This window comes from Gymnodraco acuticeps, unplaced genomic scaffold (assembly GCF_902827175.1).
Source record: "Gymnodraco acuticeps unplaced genomic scaffold, fGymAcu1.1, whole genome shotgun sequence".
Lineage (NCBI taxonomy): Eukaryota > Metazoa > Chordata > Actinopteri > Perciformes > Bathydraconidae > Gymnodraco > Gymnodraco acuticeps.
The window spans coordinates 4,988,819-5,008,386 of NW_022990238.1; the positions used below are offsets into that span (position 1 = coordinate 4,988,819).

Genomic DNA, 19,568 nt, shown 5'->3' on the forward strand with positions numbered 1-19,568 from the left:
GAGTGGACTCTGGAAAGCAAGCCAAGAAAATAGGGCAGGCTCAGGTCTCTCATGTACGCACCTGATATTGATTTCTTTTTTCCCCTAATGTTTTTGTTCTCTCTCTGAACTTAGCTATTAAGGCTAACATGAAGAATGTTGGAAGCTCCTGTGCTATTCAATAACCAGACCTTGTTAATCACAAAGGAAGATTTCATTCATGACTACATTCTCTTATTGAATATGAGATATGTTTACCTAATTGTGCCCATGTTTCCTCTTTATTAAATGAACATAATAGCCGGTTGTGAGTCACACCGTCCCCAGGGAGCCGGTTGTCCTACAGGGACGTCGATCAGCATGGTGACAAACTATTGTTCCGATCGATAGGGGCCATTATCGATCATTCGTTGATGATCAATGTCTCCTTCTTGTCTGTATCATTTTTGCAACGGGTGACATTAATGAGCCCTTGTGCTCTCATTATCCCAGCCTATTTATACTCTCACTCTCTCACACCTTGTATTTGGCACTCACACATACTGTACTATAAGTGCTCAGGCACACAGAGGGATGTACAATACCTAATGTGTCATTTACTTGATTAGATCACACATAAGCGTGTGCATGTATGTGTCTGTTTGTGTGTGGATGTGTGTGTATGTGTGTGTGTGTGTGTGTGTGTGTGTGTGTGTGTGTGTGTGTGTGTGTGTGTGTGTGTGTGTGTGTGTGTGTGTGTGAATGGGTGTGTGAATGGGTGTGTGTGTGTGTGTGTGTGTGTGTGTGTGTGTGTGTGTGTGTGTGTGTGTTGTGTGGGTTCATATTCACAAATCCTAGAAAAGCAGAACTCTTGATGTGGAGTCTGCGGAATGATAAACCGGACCACAGTCCACACAGGGGAGAGATGGAGAGTAAGACGAGCAGCAGTAGGAGAGGAGAGATGAGAGGGGAGGCTAGAGAATAAGAGACCCCTCTGGCTCTGGAGCTTCACCGGTGAGAGGGGAAGGAGAACGGTGCAAGTAAGTGAGAGTCGGGGAAAAGAGACGGACCGGTCTGTGAGGCAAAAAGTGCGTAGGGGGAATGGCTGATGGAGTGAAAAGGCGAAGCTGGGCAGAGACGACCACCTTATTAAATCATTTACACCTATAACTCCATATATAGTTGCATACATAGACATACTGAGTGCTTAAAACCCACAGTAATAGAGACATGAGGAGAAAAGACGAGAGAGACAGCAGCGCAGAGGGGAGCCTGATGGGAAAAGACAACGATGAGGGGAGGGAGGGTGGATGAGGAGGGAGATCTAGCACATAAAAGAGTTGTAATTTGCCTATAGCGAAAGAGGAGAGTGACAGATAGTGGAAAACGAGTATGTTGAAGGGAGGAGAAAATGATGTGCTAAGGAACGTGCTGGTAGGTTAGAAAAGGTTGAAAAGGAAACAGGGAAGGGAAGAGATGAAATTGGGAGAAATGCAAATGTGGGAGGAGAAAAAGAAAGTGAGAAGAGTGTGTGAATGTGAGAGCTGCTAGGCCTTCAGGACATAACCAGGGGGATAGAAAGATAGCGGTGCAGAGTGAAAGGAGAGCTGATGAAGACGGAGGAGGGCCGGGGTGGGGAGGGTGGTCTTTAATCAAAATGTTTTTCAATTAATTTTACAATTAGGGTGCTGCTCGTTAGCTTTGGCACACATAAGAGATGACATTGCTAGCAGTGCTATGCGTGTCATTAATATAATGATGACAGATTGGCGCTCCTGTGGGACTGCCTCTGCTCCGTGACAGCTGGGCCCTGCAAACAACGTCACCTGACCGGCCTGACATCACCTAACCCTGATTCAACATGGCTGCCAATGGTACAAGGGACATGGCCATTACACAGCAGCTACTGCACACCCCCTTGGCTCTGCCAGGAAGGGCAACGACACAGACAGAGAAGCTGCTCCTTTCCGTCTCCCTCCCACCACCCCTTCCTCAGTCATTCATACAAGGACATAAGACCAAACAAACAGTGGAAGGAAATACACTGCCTCCCTCCTTTTTTACAAAAAATACCCAAGGTGCACTTGTGTTACGGTATCGTACTGTATATTGTCTCACAGACAATCAATCACTTGAGGAACAGAGCACGCGCACACACATCCACATACTCTGCTGGAGCCTGACTCTCTTATACACCGTTGTCATGGCAACCCCATTAAGGGAGGACACAGGCTGCAACTCTGGTGAAATCAGCCAGACTCTCTTCTACCTCTCTCTCTTTCACACACACACACACACACACACACCTTCCTTTTCTTTCACTGCCAGCCATTTGTCTCCCTCCATTACTTTCTCTTCCTCGCCCATTGTCCTTCTCCTCCTATCCTTGCATCACCCTTGGCGCACCTCTCTGCCCGCCTCTCTCCATTACCCTGCTACCTTTTCATCTTCTCACCTACCGCCTCCCACTGCCCAGGCACATGTAAATATGTAATTTCGAGCCACAAATCCTCATTGTGTTTATATGTCTCACCGTGTTTGGTCTGCACCCACACATTCTGAATACCTCTGTCTGTCTGTCTGTCTTTCTGTCTGATTGTCTGCCTGCCTTCCCCTCTCTCTCCCATCTATCCTTAGAGACCCAGAATACATTTGTGGTTGAGGATAGCACATCTTTTCTTGTGCCCTCTCCAATTAAAGTTGAGATTTACAGGGGGAATCAGTCAGAGGGCATACTTGGAGGACAGCTTTAATAAGGGCTCAATGCTGCACCCCTCTCTTTTTCATGCTCTCTCTTCCTTTCTCTCCTTAAGAAGATGGCTTGCCATTTAGCAGGTGCAGGAACAGGAGACAGGAGAACAGGTAACATGATAACCCTTCGTGATAGGAACATTAAACAGTGGCCCAGCCGTTAAAAGCCAGCCATCCAACAATAATCAATGCCAATTTGCAGGTGCTATAGCATAGTTAAAATAACCCCAGAAGAGAAAGCTGAGGAACTTAACTTCTAAATCGGATATTGTTCAAGCTCATGCTTTGAGACTCAGCTGCCACATTAGTTCCAGCAGCCATCCCATCCATCTTGTAGCTCACTAGCAGTTGGTGGGCAGCTTCACAACGTCATGATATTGATGGCTTGCTTTAACAAATAATTGCTTCTTGTTTAGAAACTATTCCAGTTCAGAAAAGATTGCTATAGAAACGCTGAAATTGTCCCTTTCCTTCGTACTAATCGCTGTTAGTGCTTATTCCTTTGAGCCACCTGTTTGCCACAAGCCAGAGCATCAAGCTTCAACCCCCACCCATTCTGATCCACTCCAACTCACTTGATGAGCTAGATAACACAGTATGGTGGAGAGCACACACAGGAGGCCCTCCTGAGAAATAATCTACAGATACAACGAGCGAATACTGAGGATAAGCAGCAGGGCCCAGGGCTAGCAGGCGGCCTGCATGATGAGAGGAGAGGGAGAATAAAAGAAAGAGGGCCATAGATAGAGAGAAAAAGAGAATTTGGAGCAACATAGGAAGTGAGTAAAGGAAGGGGAGGTGGCTGAATGAAAGGGAGATTGAGAGGGAAGGGAAGAACAAGTGGGGGGTGGTCTTCATTAAAGGAAAACGGAGATAGGAGGATTGGAGAAGTATTGAGGTGGTAGGATGTGAGGGCAAGAGAGTGGAGAGGAAGGAGCATTAGAGGGAGACGGAGGCATCTGCTGCTTCTCCACATGGATGTTTATGCAGCCTGTAGCTTCCTGGGAGACACATAGTAGTTTTCTCCACAGAAGCTCCCGCTGACATCACTCTTTGGGCCGGTGTGTTTGTGTGTGCAGAAAAAATCTGCATATATTACTGTTCTTAATAGTTTGTATTACATACTGGCCTAGCATGTGCACCTGTTGTGTGCCTGTACCAGTGTACCGGTCTAAGTATAGCATTGGTGTCCTTCTTGCATGTGTGCTTGTTTGCTCTTCCCAAGCTCAGGCAATGTTTCAGTGTACTGTAAAGCAGCAAGACCCCTTTAGCAGGCGGGTGGTTTTGCACAGAGGGGGATGGTTGGAAGTGGATGGAGAGAGAAAAGATCAGAGTTTATATTTAGCTCCATTCAGTTGGTAGGCCTCTAAAGATTCATCTCACGCCTAGACTACTGCTACTCCCTCCTGGCTGGTCTACCTGCATGTGCCATTCGACCTCTGCAGCTCATCCAGAATGCAGCGGCTCGTCTGGTCTTCAACCTTCCTACATTTTCCCACACCACTCCGCTCCTCCGCTCCCTTCACTGGCTTCCGGCAACTGCTATAATCCACTTCAAGACACTGGTACTTGCTTACCATGCTGCGAATGGATCTGGCCCTTCCTACATCCAGGACATGGTTAAACCGTACACCCCAGCGCGTGCACTACGCTCTGCATCAGCCAAACGACTCGCTGCGCCCTCGCTGCGAGGGGGACCCAAGTTCCCATCGGCAAAAACACGTGGGTTTGCTGTTCTGGCTCCAAGATGGTGGAATGAGCTCCCCATTGACATCAGGACGGCAGATAGCTTGCACATCTTCCGGTGCAAACTGAAAACTCATCTCTTTCGACTCCACTTCGAGCGTTAGAACTATTAACGAAGCACTTTTATACTAATAAAGGACTGGCTTACCTAAAGCCAGTTGAGTAGCACTTGAAATGTTTGGCTCTATGAAACCTGATGTACTTATATGATTCTGTTTTCTTCAAGGTTGTGTCTTCCTGGTCGAATGTACTTATTGTAAGTCGCTTTGGACAAAAGCGTCAGCTAAATGCAATGTAATGTAATGTAATTCAAAGCCCTGCTTAATACATATAGTACGCACTGTTAATACACACTAACCACAGAGTAGTTGAATCTGAGCACAGACACCGTGTTCAGGCTAACTGCAGCAACAGCCTGAGAACTGCCTCTCAAAATGGAGAGGCTGCTACACGGAGCAGAGAGCCTCGCGTTGCAGTGTGGCTGTTATGAATATTTGAAGCAGCCATATCGCTAGGCTCCTGGTTGTTGCTTGAGGGGGGAAACATGGGCGCGGGCACCGAGTGGTTGGCAGTGCAAAGAGGCGGGGACGGAGGGGGGTGGCGGGCAGTGGACGAGGCAGCGGCCCATCCTGAGGCTGGCAGCAGGCGCTCAGTGAATGAAAGCAGGGCAGGTCATGTGTGGGTGGGGAGGCGGGACTCTCCTGCTGCTGAGACAGATGCCACGGTTGTTTGGCTTAATTTCTTGTGCCAAGCACCACCCAGCACTGGCCAAAAACAAACTCAAATGCTTGTGGCCAGTGTATGTGCTTGTATGTGTGTCTGTTTATGTGTGTGTGTCAATAAAAAGAAAGAGCACTGTTTGATTCAGTATCAGGCTCTACCAGGAGCACACACAAGCACAGCAGTAATCGTTTACTGTTCAATCCTCGTCCACCTTCCTCTGTTCTCTGAGCGGCTTTCTCAGTCCTATCTCCGTTTCCCACCATCCATCTTCCTGACTCTTTCTAGTCTGTCTTTCTCTCCCTCTCCATCTTTACGCCATCTTTCCCTCTGCAGCAACACTGGCTCCCACTGCAGTAAAAAAGGGAAACAGCTATAGAGAGGGTGGGAGTGCAGGGACTGAAAGAAAGAGAAAGAGAAGTGAGAGATGTAGAAAGAGCAGTGTGGTATTAGGCTCAGTGTTGCATTATTGGCTCTGGTTGATCTGATCAGAGCAGATTACAGGAATACAATACTCACAAATCACCATTCTGCCTCTTGAGCTTCACTCCCTGTCACTTGCACATACACACTAACTCGCTTCTACACAGACACACACCCTTCCCTGATACGACACCCACACCTGTAGCCTGTCTAGCCATTCTGTATTTGCTGCTATTTATGCCCAACATTCCTTACTACTGCAACACTTGAGCATGCACGTCATTCAACACACCGCTGCCTTCCTTGACAATAATTATCACCAATGCAGCAAGACGTAATTACCTCTCAACTAATAATTAGTTGCAAAAATAACCATGCAACAAAAAGGTTCCTAAGGCTGAATGTATTCCAATATAGCCCTATAATAAAGTTCATTATGAATGAACACTTGTTTATTTTCCTCCACATGCTCTGTAGCTTTTTCTGTCTCTGCACTCCTCCCTTGACTTCTCTTCTCTCCCAGCTGTGGTGGAGGCTGTTGGGTGTGGGCGGGGCAGCAGCCTGTGCCAAGGCCAGTGCGACATGTTTTGACTATTACTTAGACATTAATTCAAGTATTGATCATGTTTGTGTTAAAAGTGAGGAAAAAGAGAGCAGGGAAGTCAGAAGAAATCCAAACAGAATTAATCAGAAACAGCAGCTACCATTGCCATTCAGGAAACAGAAATGTTGCTTGCCCACAAGCATGCACAAACACACACACTGCTCATGTCTTAAAGGACGAACACATAATACACACATATACAGCCAAGCTCCCAGCGCATCTTACTGGCAAACACACGCTGACACACACAGCCACCACTACATTCATTTCATCTGCAGCACAGCAGGTCTTTTTATGCCAATCCATAAACATCGATTCACACTTCGATAGCACTTATTCATTTATCTATTTACTCATTCAATCACTTATACATTTCACATCAAAGAAGTGCCATCTGCTGAGGCTGGAGTCTTGTAATTGATTTTTTTTTTATTTCACACTTATTTGTCACAAACATTCGAGCAAAGTTGATATTGTTTCTTACGGAAGGCTGTGTACTAGTTTGCCATCAATCAAAAGAAACTCTCCATCTCCTCCTATATTACGGACTGAAGCGTTGACATCTTGCAATCGTAACTGTATGTTGTCAATATAAGACTTTCTCAGAGAAAAATGAGCCAAACTAAAGCACAAATGCATTACGGTGCTATAAAAAAAAACTATAAACTTTTGCGTATGTGCATCGCATTACTGTCTGGCCATTGTGCAGCACACTTGAGTAATCACACACTCACTCACACACACACACACACACACACACACACACACACACACACACACACACACACACACACACACACACACACACACACACGCACACACACACACACACACACACACACACACACGATACAATGGTGAAAGCACTAATAAAGCGCATCATGGTGTCTGGGTGGTAGACAGGCTTCAGAGGCAACAACGGTAAAATATAAATTCCATTTAAGACTACAGTAATCCTATTTCCAACCTCTGCCGAGTCTCACTGCTATTGTCACAGTCAAGGGAATCTGTCTCAATTGTTCCATTGCAGGAATTGATGGTGAAACACGATATACAGCATAAATAATGGAGCTTGATCACCAAGAGACAGGCCCTGAAGGAGACTAGGACAGGGTCAGACAAGCATGCTGCAGCCAAGGGTGGTGGACAAGGCATGAGACAAGGCCCTGCCGGACAAGAAGGTGAGAGAGACAGGCGAGCAGAAAAAGTGAAAGGCTGGGATAGAAGAGGGAACGGTAAACAATCCGTCTGCATTTATGTTATGCTAATTCTCTTGACATTAAACAGGCAGTATTGTCTAGGTGCTGCCATTACTGACAGAGATGGGGTGAGCGGGGGGGAAGAATTTGAGTGTAGCACAGGCTTCAACACAGACAATAGCCTCATCCCAAATGTAAATCAACATGCCGCCAGTGTCACACACAAAAACAAACGTATACACATTATTTGGCGTTGAAAGTGAATCGCCATTGGCATCCCAAGAGAAAGAGAACAAGAATAAATGATGTTGCCGCTCTCTAGTAACAGCCTCTCTCTAATCGAGCACTGGTATCACTTAGCGTTCCTCTCCCTTCGAGAGTAAATATACTCATCTGTTACACGAAACAAAATGGTTCCTGCGTAGAGCGTGCCAGGGAATTTGGGATTCTTTAATATAATTAAATCGGAACTAAATATGCAAACCTTTATTTTGGTAGCGCAATGAAGACAAAAGGCCTCATGGAGGATGCTCCCTGGAAGAAGAAAAAATACAGCGCTATCCCACTCGCTATATTACACAGGATATGAAATGAGGCATTCAACTAAAGCTATATTTATGAGCCAAGACACTGAAAGCTGCTCATGTCCAGGACTCATCTCAAATGATGCAGAACTGACGGGAGACTGACACATAGATAGATGCGCAAACACCATCCACCTACTTTACAAATTTGCATTCATTTCACATCCAACTCGAAATTCACATCCAATTTTACAATCAGTTCACGTCCAAGCTGGCACTCAAATTCAGCCACTTGTGCATGCAGCCTGTAAACGCGGGTCAGTGTGGTAAAAGCTGACACTTTCTGTCAACACACCCATCACTAACCCCCATTACTCGCTCACTTAGTCTCTTCCATCAAGCCTCACTCATTCACTTGCCCGCACGCGCAGACCCGCACCAACGCCCCCGCAATCTCCAGAAACATACACAAACACACAGCTATCACTCGCTTGTTTGTTCAGCAATTTGTTCATTTGCTCAGGCTGTCACTTGATCACAATATTCTCACCCACTCATTCGACATTCATTCATTGTCACAGCCACTTGTGCCCTCATCTGGTCCCCCGATCTCTGCCACTACTTCTCAGTCACATGCTCGCTCTTGCTATCGCCCACTCCATCCTTCTTCTTCTCACCCATTGTTCCCGGTCACACACTTTTTCTCTCACTGTCTTTCTCTCGCACTATATCCATAACACAATGCACATCCAATCTGTCCCTCCTCTTCATTAACCCCCTGGATGATACAGTCCCTCACCTCACCGCACTGTTCATCCTCCATAACTCTCCCAAGCTGGAACTCCTGTCTCCCTCTCTGTATAGATAGCCTCTACCCATTCCAATAAAAGATTTAAGAGCTCCTTTAAGTGCTAATCAGGTTGTCATCCGTGCAGCCAAAATCAGAGGCTTGATAAATAAAGGCTTGTCTCTGTTGGCTAGCGGCTCACTGTGTTTAAATAGGTGACACCGAAGTGCATTCTGAGCACACCGGATCAATGCCAGAACCCCTGGGGTCCCCTGAAACGGTGAACAGAGACAAAGCTTAGCATTCGATAATAATGCAGGAAGAGGCCGCTTGCTGCCTATTCCAGAGGAGCTCTCCCTGGGCCTGTCCTCAACTTCCCAGACTTTTTTTTCCCTCATCATGACAGGCCTTTCCAATCCGGCAGTTTGCAGAATTGCATAAAAATAGAGACTCAAAACCCTTTATTTACTTACATTACATGAAAGGTTAAGCTGTTGCACTGAGGGAAGTGCATTAAAAAACAGACATAACAAGCACTCCTATCTCCAATCCCCAACCAGCACACTCTCTGCTGTCCAATCATCCCATCACCTCCCACTACGACCAATTTACCGCTATGCCCAATCTCTCCTTTGCAGTCAGACTGTTCCCCGTCACTTAAAATGGCACATCACCAGCTATCGCAGTCGCCCTCTACGCCATATCACCAAAACTCCCGCCCTCGTCCAATATATCCAGCATCGAGCCTGGCTTGACAGACATGTGCTATCACTGACCCATGCTAGGACAGTACTACAACCCGATGCTCCTCATTAACTCTCCTTAGGCCCCTACCTCCTCTCACCTTGCGTCCTTCCATTAAAGCTCTACACCCTATGATGGAAATATAAAAAGGTCCACCTCTCATTTGGTGGTTCTTTTCCCTCACTTTGATTTTCTGTCCATCAAGGGGGCGGGGATTAGCAGTCTCTTGTTTATCTGCTCGTCAGTTTTATCTATCTATTCACTAAGCCATCCACTGTGCTGCAGCGGCCTCAGCACTGCATTAATCCCCTATCAGCCAGCCAGCCATCCATCACCCTGCTGTCTATCACGTCAGATCCATCATCCGCCCATCTGTCTCATACTGCCCATGCTCAGAGATGATCTCTTTCGGAAAGCCCCACCGGCGAGTTCCAGAGGGTGGAGGGGATAGAATCGCAGGAGGAAATGAGGGGGAAATGCAAAAACAGAAGACAGAGGTGAGGGAGAGAAGATTATATGCTGCCCTTCCTCCCCTCCCCCTCTCTCAGTCTGCATCCAGCTGAAAACGTTCTCTTTATGTCACCACATGCTTATTAACTGGCGTGTTTGTTTCCTTGTAATTTGTTTGTTTTCCTCGCCTGCTAATTCCAGCCAGTGGGAGAAGTGCAAGTAGAGGGGGAGATAGCTGCTGGGGACGGGGGTCATAAATCCCCATGTAGTGAGAAACAAAAGCCCCATCCTTCTGCAGCACGTCAGAGCAAGGAAGGGATATTGTCTAAAGCCTGCAGCTTTTAAAACAGCTCAATATCTCAGTTCATCAGAGGTCATTTGTATTCCATCCATATCTGCTAGCATCGGAGGGTGAGTGAGGGGGGCACACGAGCAGGAAAGAAGGTGAGTGTAGGGTAAACGTTAGTACACTCACAGACGAAGAGGAGTCCACACAGAAGCATGTACAGGGGCAAAAGAGTGTAAACAGGCACATATTGGGAGAACTAGTGAGCACATAGACATTTAGTCTGTAAATGGCAAATGGTAGGTAAGCAAACAGGTATTTATGTGGGCTGAAGTCACATAATAATTTAGACTAGTTGACAATCTGTGAGGGCAGAATAAACTGTTACAGACAGAACTGGGCACAGTTAATGTGATTCATATTAAACCAATAAACAAGAGTTTATGGTGAGAGAGGGCTTTATGATATAAGTCTTGCAGATATTCAGTAGATTTGTGTGGAACTGTTTGTTTGAATAGACACAGACACATAACCTGTTTACCACCTCAAGGCGATTATGATTTGCATACACTCGATTTGCTGGGTAGCCAGTGTTTACATGGTTTGTTTGATGCAAAGTAGCCGAGCAAAACATTTTTTTAACAACAACAAAAACCAGAGGGAATGTATGTCTATGTTTTATTGGGATGATGAATTTACAGAGCCCTGTAACACAAGCTCTGTCACTTGCAGAGTTGGTTGTAACATAAAAGACGCTCCACTGTAGCCCAACATTCCCCTTTGTCTGCCTTTGTTTTACACCGCTAGCCATGTCGGTGTTTGTACAAAAACAAAATCCGAATACAGATGAATGCCAGAGTAGTGCAAAAGGTTGATTTTGGAGTCAAACAATTGAGTTATCCCTACTTCCGTTCTGGATTCAATTCTACTGAGATAATCATGTTAACACGTTAACATGACTGCTGCAATTATTTGAGTACTGCCTTAATGTGGTAATAATGAAGTTATTGGCATGCATGTCACCTTTGAAGTAGTTATAATTCATTTATAATCTAATTAATTATGTAAAAACGCTGCACAGTTCTGAAGGTTAATGTGTATCTTTAATTACATATATAGAATTTCAGGCATCCACAAAAGTATATTTCTTGCAATGCTACACCGCCAATACAAAACATAATCCAATATATTTCTTACAAAATGGGTAGACCTCCGTATCTAAGTCTCTTATTAATCCAAGGATAATCACTTTAGTATCTTAAGTCGTTTGTCTTATTAACTATATGATGTACACTGTAATATAATGCACAGCAGAAATGCCGGTAGAACAGAGTATTGCATTTATTTGAACTTGCATGTTAATCATGACCTGAGCTGCTATCCATGTTATATGATTAAATAAGCACATAGCGTAGCAGTCAACATTTCTGCAGTACAGTATATTATAACATGGCTGACTTTACCCTTCAGTTACTAACAACATAACACTGCATTGTTGGATCTATCAGGTTGTATAACACTTGTTTTAAAATAGCATACACTCTAAAGATGCTTCTGTAGACTTAGAGGCTTCAGAAAGTCATCAGTTTCTTTAGTGACAATCTCCTAATTCCAGGCATTTATTTGTACACCTTTGTACTTAAATACTATTGTAGTATTACAGGTAGGACAGCAAAAGGTCTTTAAGAATATGTGCCGCCAGAATTAATACTGAGATGTTCTACTGTGTAAAATCTCAGCAGTAATTTGGAAAAGGGGGGAAAAGATCTGAGTGATGCTTCTGCTTTTATCCATAATGAGCCTAAACAAACATCTTCAAACAAATGTTCTTCTTCCACATACAGCTGAATCAGATAAGACAGCTGTCAGAAAGCATCCATATCTATCCTTAGCTTTAATTGGAGAACTACTCTCCCTCCTCTGGCCCTTTTTGACAGATACTGCTCAATCATCACACCGGTGCTGGACGCTGCTGCAGACCTACATTATACAGCCTGCAATTATAGAGCATACTGCTGTTACACAACGATACCTCACACACTGCACACATCAAAGCGCAGTTATTGGACATACATATACCCATACTGTACGTTTATGTGTCGTGTGTTTATGTATGCGTGCATGTTCATTAATGCTGAACGGTACTGAGCCTGCTTGTCATCTGTAATTTTATAACGTTCAGTGGCAGCATGATTTCGCATGTGCAGAAAAGAAAAGGTAGAAATTGAAATGTTGCTATTTCAATACAAGGCTGAAATCTGCAGTCCATACCATATGCAATTACTAGTTCCGAAAATACACAAAGAGATAGGGAGACAAACGCTCACACAGCCTCATAAACACGTACCTACATCATTTCGTACACACTGAATTAATCAGCTCTAAGACAAATAGCTGAATAAATACTGTGGGTAACCAGATCAATACTGTACGCTCAATTCATCTGAGTTCACAGAGATGTCAAATTCTGCATAGTTCCATAGCACACTGATTAAACTGGCTCACATTAATTCAGTAAATCAATAAAACCAATCTTTCAAATAAATCAAGTCGCAGGGACAGCTTGAGCCAATTGGAGGCCAAGAACACATTAAAATGCCCTTGCTACAACTGCATATATCTATGTCGTGCAGGCAGCACTGATTTGCTATGTGGATTCCACAATTTGTGGAATGAAAATGATTAATCCATGAAACAATAACCAGGATGCCAAGAAGGCACATGGTAATTCTATAATGATCAAAGACTCAATTAAATCCTTTTCCTTTCTGTTCCCTAAACGCCTCATGTTCTCATCTGCCTTTGGTGGTCAGTTTATGGTTGTATGCGTGTGTGTGCGTGTATGTGTGTATGTGTGTGTGTGTGTGTGTGTGTGTGTATGTGTGTGTGTGTGTGTGTGTGTGTGTGGTGTGTGGTGTGTGTGTGTGTGTGTGTGTGTGTGTGTGCGTGTATGTGTGTATGTGTGTGTGTGTGTGTGTGTGTGTGTGGTGTGTGTGTATGTGTGTGTGTGTGGGTGTGTGTGGTGTGTGTGTGTGGTGTGTGTCGTGTATGTGTGTGTGTGTGGGTGTGTGTTGTGTGTGTGTGTGTGTGTGTGTGTGTGTGTGTGTGTGTGTGTGTGTGTGTGTGTTGGGTGTGTGTGTGTGTGTGTGTGTGTGTGTGTGTGTATGTATGTGTATGTGTGTGCATGCATGTGTGTGTGCGTGTGGGGACTGGCTTCCCTTATGGGGACAAATTGGAGGTCCCCATGAGGGGAATCATTCATTTTAGGGTGAAGACTTGGTTAGGTTTAGGATTAGGGTTAGGGTTAGGCATGTGTTGGTTATGGTTAAGGTTAGGATAAGTCTCCAGGAAATGCATGTAAGTCAATGTAATGTCCCCTGAAGTGATGTATACATGGTGTGTGTGTGTGTGTGTGTGTGTGTGTGTGTGTGTGTGTGTGTGTGTGTGTGTGTGTGTGTGTGTGTGTGTGTGTGTGTGTGTGTGTGTGTGTGTGTGTGTGTGTGTGTGTGTGTGTGTGTGTGTGTGTGTGTGTGTGTTGTCCTGGGGCTGTCAGATGACCAGAGGTTAAGCTGTGGTCTGGAAAGTGTCTTTTGTGGTCAGATGACATACAGTATGATGTGTGGTTTATGTTCATACTCTAATAGCACTAAAAGATGGGAGCAAGTGGTGTGATAGTAATCAGTATTGGATTATAAGCGCATTCATATCCTGACAGACATCACCATCCGTGTAGCCTTTTCATGTTGCCTATCATTTAAGATTATGTTTTGAGAAAACATTATCCCTTTTTTGCCATGCTTCAAATTGTGATGGCAAAAATGCTGCATTGCACTAGTTTTATTTAGAACCAAACAAAAAACAAACTTCAAAAAGGCCAGTGAAGATTTGCTGAGCATGCATGGTCATTTTTAGCAGCATCTTACTTCTCAGTGATACTGTTAAATGTACACCTGGATGCTAGTTGTTGAAAAAAAACACAGCTTTATCCCCTCATGGGATTGGAATATTACAATCTCAATCCTGTTTTTAAGGAGAAAATCTGACACCGTATTCTCTCTGCTGCCTCTGTCCCCAGAGCTAGCACTGCCCGTCTCTACAGCAGGGTCGGAGTCAGGCTGTGGTCCAGCTTGAATCACATGCTCTATTTATCTCATATTTAGTAGTCTGATCTCCAAGGGAGGTCCAAGATGTCCTGACAATTTGACGACAGAGAAATCATTCTTCCATCTTGTTTTTCACTAGTATTTGCAGGTAATACAGGTCATAGAGAATGTGCGTGATAGTAATATTCTAGAGCATACTGACTAAAATATTTATGTAACCTGTTTTTTTGTAGTAAAACATTTAGGGATAAAACAACAATGATGGATGCCCTGCGATTGATTCTACAACGTAAAGTGGATAAGAGTCATATATAGTGTTGTGTTTTTAGTTTTTAGTCTTAGTAGTATCGGACAATCATGTTTGAGCTGGCTTTGGTTAAATGCAGGTAAATAGTCCGTGTGGAGAGCAACAGAGGCAGAACCTATTGGCTGGAATGCAATCTCAAAACCCTTCGGCTATCTTCTAAAGATAAGGTTTTTATTATCTTAAAAATCTGCTTGTAAACTGTCTGCTGTATAAAAAATACAGTTCTAGCCACTGTCTCTCAACTCAAAGAGTTGCTAATCCGATTGATAACGATGAGCAGCGCACCAAAAAATAAGTCTTTGTCCAGAATTCTGATGGCAATATTTGCAGCTGCATGTGAAAATAAAGAGGTTTGAATATTAGGCTTATGTGAGTCACAAAGCCAGAAACATGTCTCCAGATAAATGCTATCGTGTTTATAAATGGGTAAATATGCCGGTTCACCATAACAACTTTAAAAGTTGGCTGCAAATTTAAGTTTGAAAATAAATGTGTGTAATTGCTCTTTAACACCAGTTTGTTTATAAGCCACTAACCTGATTTCCTTAAATGTTTGGGGATTTTAACAATTGTTTGTATGGTCACGAACCTACAAAAATACGAACCTACAAAAATAAACATATTTTTATACTCAGCACTTTAGCAGCACACCGATTAATTTGGCACATTTACAGCGTGAACACAAAGACTAAAATCAGTGTTGTAGTGGATTGATTAAAAATAGCAGCAAAAAAGGTTAATGCACTGTTTCTCTCTTTCACTTTACTGCACAGTGTCAGAGAGGTGAACCTCTGATACCACAAGTGTGGGTTGTATTTTCCTGTGGTTTGTGTCCATATGGGCAGAGGAGCAGAGGGCATGAGGATTGGAGAGGAGTGGCGCAGGGCAGTCTCAGGTGAGACATGCAAAGTCCCAACATAATTATAATCCTTAATTAATCCACTCTGGATACGTCTCTCTCTCTCTCTCTCTCTCTCTCTCTCTCTCTCTCTCTCTCTCTCTCTCTCTCTCTCTTCTCTCTCTCTCTCTCTCTCTCTCTCTCTCTCTCTCTCTCTCTCTCTCTCTCTCTCTCTCTCTCTCTCTCTCTCTCTCTCTCTCTCTCTCTCTCTCTCTCGAAGTTCCTTGCTCTATGTGTTTATGGACTTTTCCATCACAGTGCACCTCCCCCCTTTCTGTCTCATCTGGCATCTGCTTACTGCATGCATTATGCTCTAGGTGTTTTTGCAGCTGTTTATGAATATACGTGCCCTTTGACACCTCTGTGTAGGAGCTTCATCTCCCTTACCTCCCTTACCCTCCCCTAACGTCTCTTTTTTTTGCTACCTGCCACCATCCAACACCCGTATTGGCAGACGGGCAAACAAACAGCTTTCTTTGGTGCCAGTGTTGTTTCTTGGTGTTGCTTCTTTCACAGCACGGAAACACTGAGACGCACAAACACTGAGACGCACAAACACAAACATGCTCACTACAGTGAAACACCAGATACTCCAAGGGGAGTACAGCTGACACAAATACGAACCCACCAGATCTGTGGAAGACTCAGGTGAGTCTCAGGTGATCATCACTGCTTGTAAGGGCCAGACAGCCAGACACACACCTACACACAAACACACACAGACAGAGTCACTGTTTATGTACACGTCTTTCCTGATTCTGTTGCATGACTGAATGTGTTGATAGCCTAGACGATGTTGAGTAACTCCAATATTAGTCATTGAGTGTGAGGGATCAGTGACAAAAAGCGAGAAATGGATTGTGTAAACTGAGGTGTAATGAAGGAACATGGGAGTCCAGGAGCAGCAGATGAAAGGCCTGTACATGGCACTAAGCTGAAGGTAATGAGGACAAAGGTGTCAGTATTGACGCTGGAAGAGTGAGAGTGCCAGGTGTGAGGAGGGGCGACGACTACTCCTGCCATTACTACTCAGACTCCCACTCTGCCCGCTTTGGCCGAGCCAATTAGAGGGGTTCATCCGCCACTCTGGTCTGCACGCTGCGTCAAGCTATCAGAAAAACATAAGGATTGATTGGACAAGCTATTAGGTCAATTGATCCCTGTTTCCTTTCATCTGTGTGCTCCTCTTTTTTCAGATGGACAGATTGGATCTGGAAAGCTACTCCAATTACCCGAGGACAAGGATTTAACGAAGATGGCCTGATGGACCTTCTCAGCAGTGTTCTCTTTGTGTGTGAGGCTTCCTAGAGTTGTTCTTCTTTACTAAAACGTATGAACATGTTTTTGTGTTTCCTGTATCTCCAATGGCATATACCAGCAGTATTCATACTGCTACAGGTGCAGAAAGATCAAGTCCCTCTCATCTCTGATTTCCCAAAATGCCAGACAAGAAGCAGGGCAAACATTATATTGGCGCCTTAAAAATAGTATCGTGACACAGGGCCTTGAACACTCATTAAAAACATGTTAAGAAATGAAATCGGAAACACGTAGTGAGCTGATAACTTGTATTTAAAGTTGCTTTTAACAACATGAATATACAAATCAGGCAGGATCAAAAGGGCAATCAAAGCTGACCTTAATTAACAGCTAAAAAAACTGCAGTGACAAACTTTTTAAACACCAATTCACAGTCCCCTTCCCCCTGACAAATCTGTGTAAAACCGAATGAATTGCTGGTGAGGCTGATTGGTCACATTGATTGAGCATCACTGAGTCTTTTCACTGCTGAGCACCAAGTCGTCTTTCAGTCGATAGACACAACCCAAATACACCAGGCACTCAATCCAATGTGTTGCTACATGGGCCCATCCAGCTAATTTAACACCCACTCCATTTATGAAAAAGGGTCCTCATCGATTTGTTCTGTTCATGTGCTCTAGTTGCTCGTGCTCATTTTCGCCATGCAGGCGCCTACACGTGCTCAAGGCTGGCAGCAACTGAATTAAATTAGAGTGTGGTAGGGTTCCTATAAGATTGGCTTCTCAAAGCTCTCACCTTCAGTCTTTCTTCAGATTTAGCAGAGATCACAGTGACATGTAGTTACAGAATGCTGCAAAATGGACTGCTGCAAAATGGACTGCCCAACATTATAGCAACTCGGCACCACAGCAAAGACTATTTCTGCTTCGTACCAATCGCTCTCCCCTACTGCTACTACACTCTGTACTCTTCACCCTTTTTCTATTTTCTTTCTCTCTGTTGTCATCAATTATCTGTCTCTTTCCAATGTATTAATAGCTGTTCATGCTCCCAAAATGTAATCTAGCATTTAAGTGGAAAACAGTCAACACATTACAAAAAGTCTTAGAAAATATAATAGGGAATTTTTTATTTCAATAACTAGTGCAACAACAGAAAGCCATTTCCACTGTGTTTTATCGGCAATGGTAAAACACTGATCAACAATAACTGTCATTATAATCATAATGGCTTTCCTGTAAGGACAAGCCTTGTCATCTTGTGACAACCGCAGCTGCAACTGCCAGGTAAACAGTGCTCCATACGAAGGGAAGCAGAGAGGGAAAGCTACTAGTTCATTGAAAACAGCAAAAAATATTAGAAACACACGCCACATCTATCCCGGGATCCCTCCACTCTGCACACGGATCACCCACTCAAATGAAATGATATTAGAACATTTGAATCTAGAACCCATTCTGATAAAAGTATCAACCAAAGTGTATCCATTTTGTTTCAAATGTCAGCAAATATGAAATGATGGCGGGACAAATGCAGTACCAAAGTTATTGTGGTAAAGGTTGCAGCCAGTCGTCCAGTTATCAACATGATTTTGAGTGAAATGTCAAAATGACATTTTGAAAAGAAAAATACGTTCCAGATACAATGTTGCAGATCGTTGTTTTGAATGGATTATTATTAAAAATATGGATTATGAACGTGATTATTCAAAAATAAATTCCCCTGTACAATGTACCACGAGAAGCCGGGAATTGGCAAAGAAGCTTGGAAGGCTTGTACTTTAGTCCTAATCAGATATCATATCTGGGAGCTTTTTATCATCAAAAGGCAATGATGAGATTAAGTTTATCATCAGAATATACTGCCGTGCCAGCATCGAGGTAGCCTGTTCTGTATTGTCACTTAAGATTCTCCCATGATCCCCTACTGGAGGTTGAACAGGCAAACAGTGGCAGCATGTGTGTACAGCAAGTAATGGTGTACGACTGTGTTAAGCAAGTGTGTTACTACATCAGCAACCATCTTGGTATGATAAATATATATGGGTGTGTGTCAACCTTACCTTTGGATCACATTTTTTTTAATGTTTTATCTACTTGACTCTCAAACACACACAGGATAAATGCCAAAACTGTGTTTACGCGTTCAAGTTTACTCACAGGACGAACAAAAGGGAAACACAATGAGAGAACAAGTCTAATGGACATGTATTATGTGCTGTTAAGTTTAGCTAAATGTAAGCAGGTTTATATTCATTCATCATCCCTTTTTTTAGTGTGTACTAAAATTCAACAGCAGCATGTTTTCCCCTAAATGTACGTTTTGCCTGGTTGGGCAACAGAATTTTAGAAATACGTACAATTGAGTTGACTGAAATTAGTAGATCATTAGACAATCTCTTCATTTTGTTATCGACAGTGGTTTTGCGTATACTCTTATTTTTTTAATATATCGGAACAGATAAGGTAACAATAGAGGACACCATTTTGATTGTCTCTGGAGCTGGGGCAGAACATATTAAATTGAAGACTATTCTATTCTCAAAAATTGAAAATAAACTTAAATTGTGGGTTTGGTGAATTCTCAGAGCGGTCTAGATAATCAGTTATTTTCTCCCTTTTGAATTATGTTGTTTTTCAAGCCTGAAGCCAATTGCATCTGTACAATAATGTGCTATTGCTGAAAAACACGCTCATTTCCATTTCACACCATGCATGCATGAAAATACAAAGATGTCCGTGTCCTTCACAGGTTAAGGACACATTTCCATGCGGTGTCAAAATCAACAATCCTTTATTGACATGT

General features: G+C 43.6%; 1 protein-coding gene across 3 annotated transcripts in view; it reads right to left on the minus strand.

The window, feature by feature from the left end:
* Positions 1-19,568, minus strand: part of adgrl1a (adhesion G protein-coupled receptor L1a) — a 99,900-nt gene that overhangs the window by 77,438 nt on the left and 2,894 nt on the right. Inside the window, exon 2 of one of the 3 annotated variants that reach the window (XM_034219589.1) lies at positions 16,129-16,202. The exons of the other annotated variants lie outside the window; for them this stretch is intronic. The gene's annotated coding sequence lies outside the window, so the exon portion shown is untranslated. The remainder of the gene's footprint in view (positions 1-16,128; positions 16,203-19,568) is intronic. 3 annotated transcript variants of the gene reach the window in all.